The 11,712-nt window shown below is 40.1% G+C and overlaps 1 long non-coding RNA gene across 2 annotated transcripts; it reads left to right on the top strand.

Annotated features, from left to right (window-relative positions):
• Positions 1 to 563: 563 nt before the first annotated feature.
• Positions 564 to 11,245, top strand: LOC137186706 (uncharacterized). 2 transcript variants are annotated; one of them, XR_010929080.1, is made up of 2 exons: positions 564 to 1,445; positions 10,260 to 11,245. It is a non-coding gene; the product is annotated as an uncharacterized lncRNA (long non-coding RNA). The 2 variants fall into 2 exon arrangements; XR_010929079.1 differs by lacking the exon at positions 564 to 1,445 and adding an exon at positions 3,793 to 3,887.
• Positions 11,246 to 11,712: the final 467 nt, after the last annotated feature.

Consider the following 11,712-nt stretch of genomic DNA (forward strand, 5'->3'; position numbering starts at 1 on the left):
GCGACCATAAACAGGACGGTGAATAAGAGATAAATTGAACCCAAATGAACCTGATGACCGTCTTATTCTTTTCATATTGTCCTTATTGTTATGAGCCATTTTCAAAATTGGCCTCCTACAATAATCGGGCGACTCTGCCGGAGTGTGGAGGCAGAGGTAGAGCAACCGAGAGGCGGAGAAGGCCGTACAGGCCGGATTAAAAGCAGCACAAAGACCGCGTTGTTCTGCTATTAAATCCCCTTCTGATCCCCAACATGCTCCCTCCGGCCCATTCATCCATTCATCCACCGGTCAATAATAATAATAATAATAATAATAAATAGCCTAATAATAATAGGAGATATATCTTATGTTTATTGTTATTATAAAGTGGGTTTCGTTTTCCATCTTATTTACATTTACATGTTTTTATGTTCATTTTATCTTTTTTGAAGCACTTGGTGCGTGTAATTTGTTTTGTTGTAAAGCACTTTGAGCTGCATTTTTTGTATGAAAGGTGTGATACAAATAAAGTAATAATAATAATAATAACATAACATAACATAACATAACATAACATAACATAACATAACAATAATAAAATATTGCTCGTCTGCTGATTTATGTAATTTCTTGATACAGCCTACATTCATAATGCATTAATACGCTATTTGATATCAAACTTATGTAGCTAACAAGTTATTTAGAGGCAAATCGTTTATGTTACGTTTTGAAAATCTACCTGAAATGAAACAGGCAACAAGTCAGCCAATACACACCAAAAATAAAATGTAAAAAAAGCGGTGAACTTATTTTAGGAAAGAACATTAGGTTATATTTGTTAGGCTATCTATAGTTTATTATAGGCTTTAGCCCATAAATATAGCCTCGTTTGCAACGTAGGCTACAGCTCTATAGGACAGTTGAGGAGAGGTGTAACTGCGAGTGATTTAGTTTTGCCGTCTTGTTATTTCTGCACAGTATTATCTCAGAGGCCTCGAGGTTTTTTGTCAGACAGCGTGTGTTTTCAGTCTCTTCTCTCTCGGCTGGTTTGGTCTGTGCCATCCTCTGCGGCGAGACAATTTCACAGTGTCCAAAGCCGATTCTCTGCGCTTGTTAATTGAATCGGATTTCTTATAGTTTAAAATCCACACACACACACACGCGCGCGCACGCATACACACACACACATAGACCCATGTAGCTACAGCCCAAACTGTATAAGGGGTTTATCTAGCTCTGTAAAGCCAAAGCGGAGATATAAAGACACACACAGAGCGACAGAGAGACTTTACCGGCGTGTTTGAACGTTTCTGAATCTCAAATAAAATGTCTTCACCTGCTGAGGTGAGTGTGTGTAGCTGTTTCAGTGTAGGAGGCCTGTGTGTGTGTGTGTGTGTGTGTGTTGCTGTAGACGTTTGGATACACTCTGTCTCCAGTGGACGCCTCACCTGCTTCACATCCAGGTACGCTTTGTTTGTTTGTTGTCTTTTGCGGTTTTGTTGTTGTTGTTGTTGTTGTTGCGCTAAACTAGTGCCAGCAGGACAGGTAGCAGAGTCCAGCGACAATAATGTCTGCAAACCTCCGAGTGACAGAAAGAAAAAAAACGGCGGGAATAGAAAGAGACCTCAGATATGCCTCGGAGCGCGCGCAACACTGTTGTGCACGCGCACTCTTCACGCTCCTGCTCCCCGCTTCTTCTGTTGAGTTGAAGATGTTTCCTCTACAGGCTATTTAAACGTACATGTTCATGAAATTTGCAATTGTAATTGACCGTTTAATACAATTTTAATTCAGTGGATCAAAAACTACAACTAATCAACTGTGTTTTTAACTTTTATAATAAACGGCTTTTAAGTTGTTTGTTGTTAGCATTAGCTTCTGTGGAAGACACGAGGCACAATAAGATAATGATAGGGACAAGCTGTAATCAGTCAAGTTAGCTTAATCAATAACCAATCAATTAAAATAGCATGGGAAAATTCCACTAAATTAATTTTGGATAGACATGAGGCCTTCATGGTGTTTGTTTATGCCAGTTAACAATTTCCATTTATTTCAATATGTGTGTCGTGCTACACTTGCTCAGTTGTTACATTGTAGGATAAGAATAAGACACTGTAGATTTTCAGTAGGACTAATTGCCCAATCACTTGTAATTAAAGTGATTAATAATAGATTTTGGGATAGGCCCACTGTGCAAATATCATAGTAAATTACACTCTAAATTCCTATATTAATAGTGTAGTCACACTCCATGTTCAATAAGCACATAACACACACACACTGTAAGTTTCTATGGGGATGGTATAAAACAGAGATTTTCTCATAACATCTGTGGTTTGTATCACCTGCAGTAGATGATCAAAATATTACCAGCAACTCTGCAAATATGGTTGTTTTTTTTCATAAAGCAAATTAGAGCAAATTAGTTGTCTTGTTTATTCAATTTTTGGTAATTTAGTTTGAAATTTCTAATCTTGTTGTTTCTTTTTAATATAGGTATACGCATGATTACATGATAAGTACTATATATTAATGCTCTTTAAGATGAAGACGATGTATTTTATTGTTGCATGACATGTGATGTTGTCTGGGTTGTTTGTGTTGAAATCACTCTGTGATGAAGGACTGCTGGTAGTTTGGACGCACTAGGACCCAGAGCTGAAGCAAATTAAGGACAACCAGCACATAAGAGGCTTAGTACATCTAATCTATACTCCTACACACACACGGACACACACAGACACACACACAGCATTTCATAAACATCCCATTTTGAAACAAGCACGCATACACGTCCCAAAGGCAAACACAGCCATTGTATTTTCATTTAGTTTTCATTTTCTCCAAACTCTTTTATTCCCCTTGCTGACCTTAACTTCCATCCCACTTTGTTGGGGAACATTTGCCCATATGCTCTGTTATTTCTCTCATGCAATTTCATTAGCAAACATGTATCCACGCATCCTGCAATGAACTAAGAGGCCAAGAGCAAACTCATTCATTCTAGACAATTACAGTAAAAAAAGGAAGAAAAAAAAACCCTCTTTGTGATCAGTGCAAGCCTGCATATCTGTGTGATACTGGATGTTTCATCTGTTTCTTTTAATAAATTGTCCAACCACTGCAAAAGAACAAATAATGAAAAAGGATTTAAATTTAGAATTGAAAGTAAATTTGAGTGACTCATGGCCTCCACAGTCATCATTCTCCTGAGTATTTCCAGCCTTCTCACAAAATGAAATGGGCCTTGTTTTTTCTTTTTCTATTGTGTTTTACAGAAATTTAAGAACAATGAAAACAATTTTTATAGCATCTTTTCATGCTGGTAGATCAGCCTTTGTTGTCTGTATCTGATGCAGGTTCTTTGTGTGTGTGTGTGTGTGTGATGTTTGTGACAGTGAAAACATGTAAAGAGGAAAGATTACGAATCATTTACATCCATATGTCCATTACTGAGCAATTTATGGCATGGCATAGACCAAAAACCATCACGTCCCAAAAGATCCAAAACATACACACACACACAAACCCTGCACAAAAACACACACACACACTTTTCCAGCTGTTAAGTACCTCTGACATCATGTTGTTCGATACACACAGCGTATTTTTTGTATGTCTATGTGCACACTGTGTGCTTATAGTGTTTTGTGTGTGTGACAGTTACACACTCACATATACACATACACACACACACACACACACACGCACAGAGTTCAGCCGATTTATCATAATATGCTTTATCTGAAAAGTAAGTATCTTACCTCGGGATAAAGGGAGGAAAGAGGGGTTTGTGGCCAGATTGACAGAGGAAGGGTGGATGGAGAGAGCCTAGCGCTCGCTGCACAGGGACAGAGAGCAGGACCTTCAGTTCTGTGGCTGGATCGATCACTATTGATAAGGTAATTGAGCATTATGGGACGGGGAAGGAGTGGCGTTGATAGAGAGGGCCGCAGTGGCGTGTGTGTGTGTGTGTGTGTGTGTGTGTGTGATGGAGGGCTGAGAGACAGATAGACCAGGAGGAAGACGTGTGGCGTTTGTTGTGAGGCACTGGTGGTGGAGGTTGAAATTCTTACTGGTGGAAACTGGGCGGAAAGTTACAGGCAGGGTGGGGTAGAAGGAAGGAAGAGTAGAGGAGCATGATGATAAAACAGGGCAGAAATAAGTGTAAGAAGAGAGAGAGAGAGAGAGAGAGAGGCAGATGGGGAAGGGGGGGTATGGGAGGGGCGTTGGGGCAGACCTATAGTCTGAGTCTTCTGAGGGTCTTGCTGTCACTGTTCTGTTGCTTCTGTTTTAGATTTTTTTTTAAGATAAAATATTCAGCTGCTGTCATTTTGCAATTGAATTTTGTTTTATTCTGTCATTTAAAAACATATTTTTTTATATTACTGCTGCTGCCTGTGTGTACATATATATGGAAATACTGGCATGTGTGTGTGTGTCAATGTGTGATATTGAGGTCAGTGTGTGTTAACTCCTCATTAAAGTGATGTGAGGATTACTCTGCGTGAGTCCGGGCCAGACCATGTGTCTCTCTGCACAGCACTCCTCTTCCATCCAACAATGGGCCATATGAAATGAAGGCCTCATTCTGCACACAGGTTACATTAAATGGACCTGCTGTTAGAGCACCATTACATGCCATTAGTCTATCTAAAGGGAATATATGTGCAAGAGCACGTGTGTGTGTCCATTTAGTAGGATTTGGGTTGACAGCAGTCTGTCATGGGTCTAGGCTAAAGATAAACTCAGGCTGTGGACGCTTATATCATGATGAACTACATAAGCATACAGTATACATGTATATAACCTACAGGGTTATATATAGTTATATTTATTGCTTCTGTAGACACAGAAACTAGATTGTCTGTTTAGTTTACTGGCACTTATCTCCACCATTCAAGCCTTAATTACATTTTAATGTCATTCACCAATGTTAAACATTAGCTGTGCAATGTCACATCAACTAAATATTGTTATATATCACTTCTATTAATATATATGTTAAATATACACAGAAACTAAAAAACATTGATCTGCAGAGAGAGATGCACTGCCAGGTTTTGCACAAATTACTCAATGTGTTGTAAGATCCACCATCCTACAGAGGGGAAAGTTACATAGTTTTGATGATATTTTTTTTGTTGTGTGTTTTTATAGTTCTAAAATTAATCCTCCTTGATGACAACATAAGAAATCAACCATTTTAAGTTCACACAGAGAAAAATCATCCTTCTTAAATTATATGTAGGGAACAAATCCCCAATCTAAAACGCAATCGTGCAAACTTTTTCGTAGATGTTTTTTCTGCACATTTTAAGATCCATAAGTGGTGACTCTCTAACTTTTATCAACTCAAAGTAAAGATTTAACTTCAAGTTTGCAGCAGGCGTGTGCAGCTTTTATGGGTCGCCAGAGGGATGAACAATTATTTTAGTGATCATCTTAAGAATAGCCTGTAATCATTAGTTATTTCCAAGGCTGAGGGGCCTGAAAGATGTGTTGAAAAAACAAATTTGTCCTTACTTATCTTACTTAAAGTCTCTATTTTTAGTCATAAAGCCACAGTGTCTGTAAACGTTATGCTGGTTGTGTGTGTTCACCCTCCAGCCTCTGCATAGTCCTGGTTGCAGACAGTGTGTGTGTGACAGAAAAGTGTGCGTCAGTGTCATCATGGTATATCTGTAAATAATGTCTGTCCAGCATCTTGATCAATTTCCCAGACTGCAGACCCCCTGCGGCATACATGTGTGTGTCCTGCTGTCTTCTGAGGGTAGACAGATCTCTAATCCACTGCAGACAGCAGCAGGTGGGGTCTGTACATTCTGTGTGTGTATGTGTAAGAGTGTGCGCGCCCATGTGTGTGTGTGTTAACTGTCATCATTTAGCCCCCTCCTTGACCAGTGTCTGGGGTTTTAGCAAGTTAACACCTGTTCTCATACTCATACACTTGTAATAAGATGAGTAATTTCAGTTGCATTTGCATACGCAGACGATTATCAAACCACTTAAAAATGTTTCATTTCCATAACTGAAAACCAGAAATGTGTTTTGCAATTAATACTTCTATGAAAAGCAACCACTGACTATAATAAAAAGCAGGTTCATGGCCATTTTGAGTTGCACACACATTATGTAGAGCAGCAGTTTTACACAAATATGGATTATTAATTAAGCAATTTTTCTTTCTAGTGATGTGAGATTCTTATTAACTCAACATTCATGTTATTGTAATTCATTAAAATTCATTGTTTTTTAAAATGACTGTGTTTCATTAAAACAAATTAAAATATATTTCAGCTTATGTGCTTCACAACAGTTTGTGTATTCGTGTATTATATTAATAATTAATTCTGTTTTAAAATAATGTAATTTATTGAACAGATCAGATGATACATCACTCAGCAGAGAAAGAAGTTATTCCTCATTTAGGCAGATGGTTTTATGGCCAACATTCAACACACACACACACACACAGACACACACACACATAGTCTTCAACTTGATAAAACAAAGCTCATATGTGCATTCATGCGTAGTTTCATATGCACTGCCTTATGAAGGACTGTGTGTGTGTGTGTGTGTGTGTGTGTGTGTGTGTGTGTGTAAAACCCCTCTGGGCATGTGTTCTGGGAGCATGTGTGTGGTGGTGTGCTGGTGTGGTGGAGAAGGGGGACATTATTGTTGCGGGTGGAGGTGGGTGGGGTAAGTTTAAGTGCATGTGTGTGTGTGTGTGTGTGTGTGTAGCGTGGTACAGTAGCTTGCAACCAACCCCCCCACCCAACCCCAACCTGCACCCCCACCACCCCATATGGCAGTAGACAGCAGTAGTAATCATGGAAGTGGAGCAACAGGCCCTGAGCTTCACTAATCCTCAGCCACACTCCGACACGTGCCACACTGATGCATATACCCACCCTACACACACACACACACACACACACACACACACACACACACACACACACACACACACACACACACACAGACACACACACACACACACATTCTGTGCAGACACACAACAAGCAAAGCAGCACACAAATGCATACACAATTGGATAGAACACAATAGAATACAATGTACATTATATTGTTTGCATCACTATGTAAATGTATAAAGCCAGGTGGACCCACCACTGGTGCCTCCACAAACCCAGGATTAACATGCATCATTAAGAACACTGTGTCAAACATACACACACACACACACACACACACACACACACACACACACACACACACATCTTGTAATTTGCAGACACTATCTAGCATGCAGGAGCCATAGTGCACCATCTCTCACTCTCAACTCTGCATGAGTCTTTTACATTGCACACAATTCATGTTTAATCTCTTTTCACAAAGCTATAGCGTGCTTGTTCATTTAAAACCTGAGCTATGCTGATAGAAAATCAGTGTTTTTTTAAATGACAAAAAGTACTTTACACACACAAACGCACATGTACTCGCACACACAAATAGAGTCACACACGCACTTGCTGCAACACGTACACACACAAAACCCTTTAAGTGTGACGCACAAGGAGACAGAGCTACAATGGTTCTCTTATTGTTAATTGGCCGTTTAATCCCGAGGAATGCGTCTGATTAGTACCCACCGGTGGGTCAGGATCTTGCTCAACACTCTCCTTCACAATGGACAGGCTGTAACAGAGATCTGGAAGCAAGCACACGCGCACACACTGCTCCACACACACACACACACACACACACACACACACACGCGCAAAGGTGCGCACACACGCCATGAAACACACAATTGAGCATCGATGCATGTGTGTGCAAACACGCTGGGCCAAGGTGGCCTCACTTACCCCCTGCAGTGAGAAAAGTGACCACACATATACAGCAGTACACGCAGCATGCAACCCTGCTGTAGAAAAGCTAAAGATGTAGAAAATGTGATTTGAAGGTTTGGATGGATTTTCAGGAGCCTAAAATCACACTAAACATTTCCTTCACTTGTGCATATGTCGTATCCATTGTTTGTCCTCCAGAGTCTTGTCAATCACTCCTTTGAGCGGCCGAAAGTCTCACCAGAAAGAAGCAAAGAATAATGTTTTTTGCATATCAGTATGAGAATCTAGTTAGCTTGCTAGCTCACTAACTAAAAGCAAAGAACATTTACAGTAAGAACACAGTCACACCATCTATTTGACCATGGTCATAACTGACTACACGCTACATCACAGAGCTTTCCTACTTTGACAATAAAGTATTTCATACAGCTCTCTCAATTTTGGACTCTTCAAAGGCCTTCAATGTTAAGACCTTTTGCAATCAGTCAACGGTGCAAATTAATGACAAATTTCACCAAAGTAAGTTACACTTCTTTCTGTTGATTATAGTGATAACATATAAATGAGTTGTTTTCTGTGCAAAGTTTTGCGGTCATAGGTGCCACTGTGACTGGGCCTATTAGGGCTCAAATGTTTGTTTTGGGGTTGGGTGTGTGGTGAGACTTTGTGCATGCTACAGTGGTCTACATGCACCACAGAGTCCATTGTGCTTCAGTATATTTACAGTAGTGTGAAAAGGTTGAAACAAACTGAAGAGAATAGGAAGATTTTATGATAAGTAGATGTTTCTGACCAGTAAGGGATGAGTAGAAGAAATAGACTAAGAGACAGGGATGGCCAGACTTGTAACAAGTATAGGTAGGGTCAGATGTGACAAGAGTCTACATGTGTGCACTTGAGTGTGTGTGTGTGTGTGTGTGTGTGTTCTGTAGGAGGTCCAGGCAGGCTGCATCACTGCTGACACACTGCTGCTGGTAAATCCAGCTTAGTGTGTCTAAAACAGGCCTACGAAATCTGCCACAGGGCCCCTAATGCTAGGGCCGCTGTCACCCTCAATCACTCACACACACCTAATCCCCACGCCGTGACCCAACACACACACACACACACACATACAGCCTGACTACCCGATGCTCTGGGCCCATTCAGCTCGGCAGGCAGTCCCAGTACCAGGAGACACCAGCCACAGGGTCAACATTTCAGATTGGAGGAGGAAGGAAGGAGGGGGTGGGGGCGAGTTAGGAAAATGTTGTGTGCAGTACTACAAGGAGTTTTGGCAAGGAGGTAGTGAACAGGTGGAACAGGTGGTCAGATGGGGCAACAGCAGATAGAGGAGCAGAATAGTGGAAGAGGAGGAGGAAAGCTGAGGTGCATGGAGGTTGTGATGTGGGAAGGATAACAGGAGTGGTAAAGGAGAAGTGGTATCAATGGAGGGGTGATGAAGAACGTAGCCATGGGGGAGATAAAGGTGAGGGCTGTGAGGAGGGAAAGAAGTGCAAAAGAACCTAGAAATGCATACAGGTCTGGTAGTAGAGTAGGTATGATAAAGAGAAGAAGAGTAAGGGTTTTAACAGACAGTGTGTAAGACAAGTTAAACTGTGATAAAAGAGATAAAGTAACACATAAAGGCTGCAACTAATTCTCAATTGTTTGGTCTATAAATAGCGGAAAGATTGCCTCCACAATTTCCTAAAGTCCAAGGTGTCTTCTTAAAATAACTTGTTTTGTCTGTTCAATATTCCAAAACCTAAAGATATTCAATTTACTATTACTTAAGACAAGCAGCAAATCCTCACACTGGAGAGGCTGGAATCAGGGAATCTTTGGCATATTATTACTAAATGGTTGGCAGTATTACACAGCAAAATTATGTATATTGGAACACCACTCTTAGAGTGATCTACTACAGATACTCTATAATAAATTATCAGATAATCTGACCAATGTTAAAATCTTTAAAATCTGTTTTCCTCTGATGTTTGAGGAAGCCTGACAGTAAGGTCAAGGTCAAGAGTGTGGAAAGGCCTTTTTCATGAGAGATCTTTTGACATGTCACAGTAGGAAAAGCACAATAAGTAGTCAAACTTAATTTAGCTGCTTCAGTTTCAGGTTCCTGGTACACTGTTGTGGTTTACTGGGACATTTGAGTAGAACTGAGCCATCGTCAATGTTATCAGTAACCCCTGTGGTTTTCCGACTACGACAAAAGTACTCCAGTGACATACCCAGTAAGGAAAAGGATAATTTAGCAGAGTATGGACAACATGCAGAACATACAACTTCATGACAGCATGCTGACATGGTGCACTGTTTGCTGTGATGACAACACTGGATGATTGGAGTTTGACCTGTCTGGCTCTTTAATTTCTGGGTGCATCTTCCATGTCTTTCTGTATTCATGCAAAGTGGATGTCTTTTGGTCCTAACAAAGGATCTCTTTTTTGTGTTCTCCCAGGTTATCATACACCTGCAGTGCCAGACATGAGGATGAAGATGAAGATGAAGCTTCAAGTCACTAGTTTGAGCACCAACCTTCTTTCCAAATATTTCGCTTTGTATTAAAATGACTAGTTTACTTTTGCAAAACATCTTTCTGTGGATAAACCTGCAAGCAAAGATACTAAGTACCAAGTAAATGTATTTTAACTCATGGTTATGCATCCATTATTGGCTTTACTGTATGTTGCAGTGCAACACTGTCATGGGATTGAAGTAGGCCAAAAGATTTCATATACTAGGATTTGTACCTTTACACACACACAGTTTTTATCTACAAGGACATGAGGTGCTCCGGCCCGTAAGGTAAAAGTGGATGCAAAGAAGAATTAAGTTAAGAGGCCTATCAATGTAACTTAGGACGGTCTTGAACTAGTAGCTTTAAGGAGACTAGCGGGGCTTTTTGCTGCTCTCACTGAGAGTCAGCAATATAGGCCTCTCAGCCTAAATCCTAATTGTGTCTGCAAACAAACTGAGGATCCACTATCACACTATCCTTCTCAGTCACAGAAGTATGGCATTGTGACTAGTCAAACAAGTCCATTTTTTAATCTTAATGAGCCTACATTATTTTTATCTTTTATAGGTGATATCTTACAACATTCTACCATGTCATGGATCACATACACATACTGTAAGTAATTGTTTAAGTCAAAACTAACTCTGCTCTCAGCTCATTAATTCCAGATTCACCTCCACTGTCACAAATAGACAGAAAACTCTTATTCACTTAATGCTTCACACAATAGTGTTTGCATTTCAGGTAAGTAAGGATGGAAATGTGTTGGTTGATGTTGAACAGAGAATAATTTTGTAATGTTTTTACGTGTAATAAAGATCATTTTTGATGTAGTGTCAGTCCTGTAGAACTAATAAAAGTCTATTAATCAACATAATTTTCCTAAAAAGTGTTACTTTGAAGAATAAAGTAAAAACAGACTCACATGGCTGCTGTCTGTCATTGTATATATTCATGTTTAAATGTGAATATGTGTGTTTGTGTGCAGAAATGCCACATTCATGCAGACTGGCTGGTGACATTCAGTAATTGAATAGGACAGTGATCCGTATCCTAAAATCGGTGGGTCACTGAGTGTGTCGGACACACACACACACACACACACACACACACACACACACACACACACACACACGGACACACACACACACACACACGACGCACACATAACAAGATGTCGTGCCAGGATTGGCTGTCTGATATACACATGCAATCTCCGAAGACTCGGAAGTGCAATTGTTTACAAGAGTCAAAATAGATTTCCCCAGAATAGAAAAGTACAAACAGAAACGCTGAATTCTGTTATGAAATACTCAGAGGAAGTTAGAACCGACACAACATTGCCATCTAGTGGTCATATGAAGTAGTTCAGTATAACCTGCAGTACTGTGGA

The sequence above is a fragment of the Thunnus thynnus genome, chromosome 7 (assembly GCF_963924715.1).
Source record: "Thunnus thynnus chromosome 7, fThuThy2.1, whole genome shotgun sequence".
NCBI lineage: Eukaryota > Metazoa > Chordata > Actinopteri > Scombriformes > Scombridae > Thunnus > Thunnus thynnus.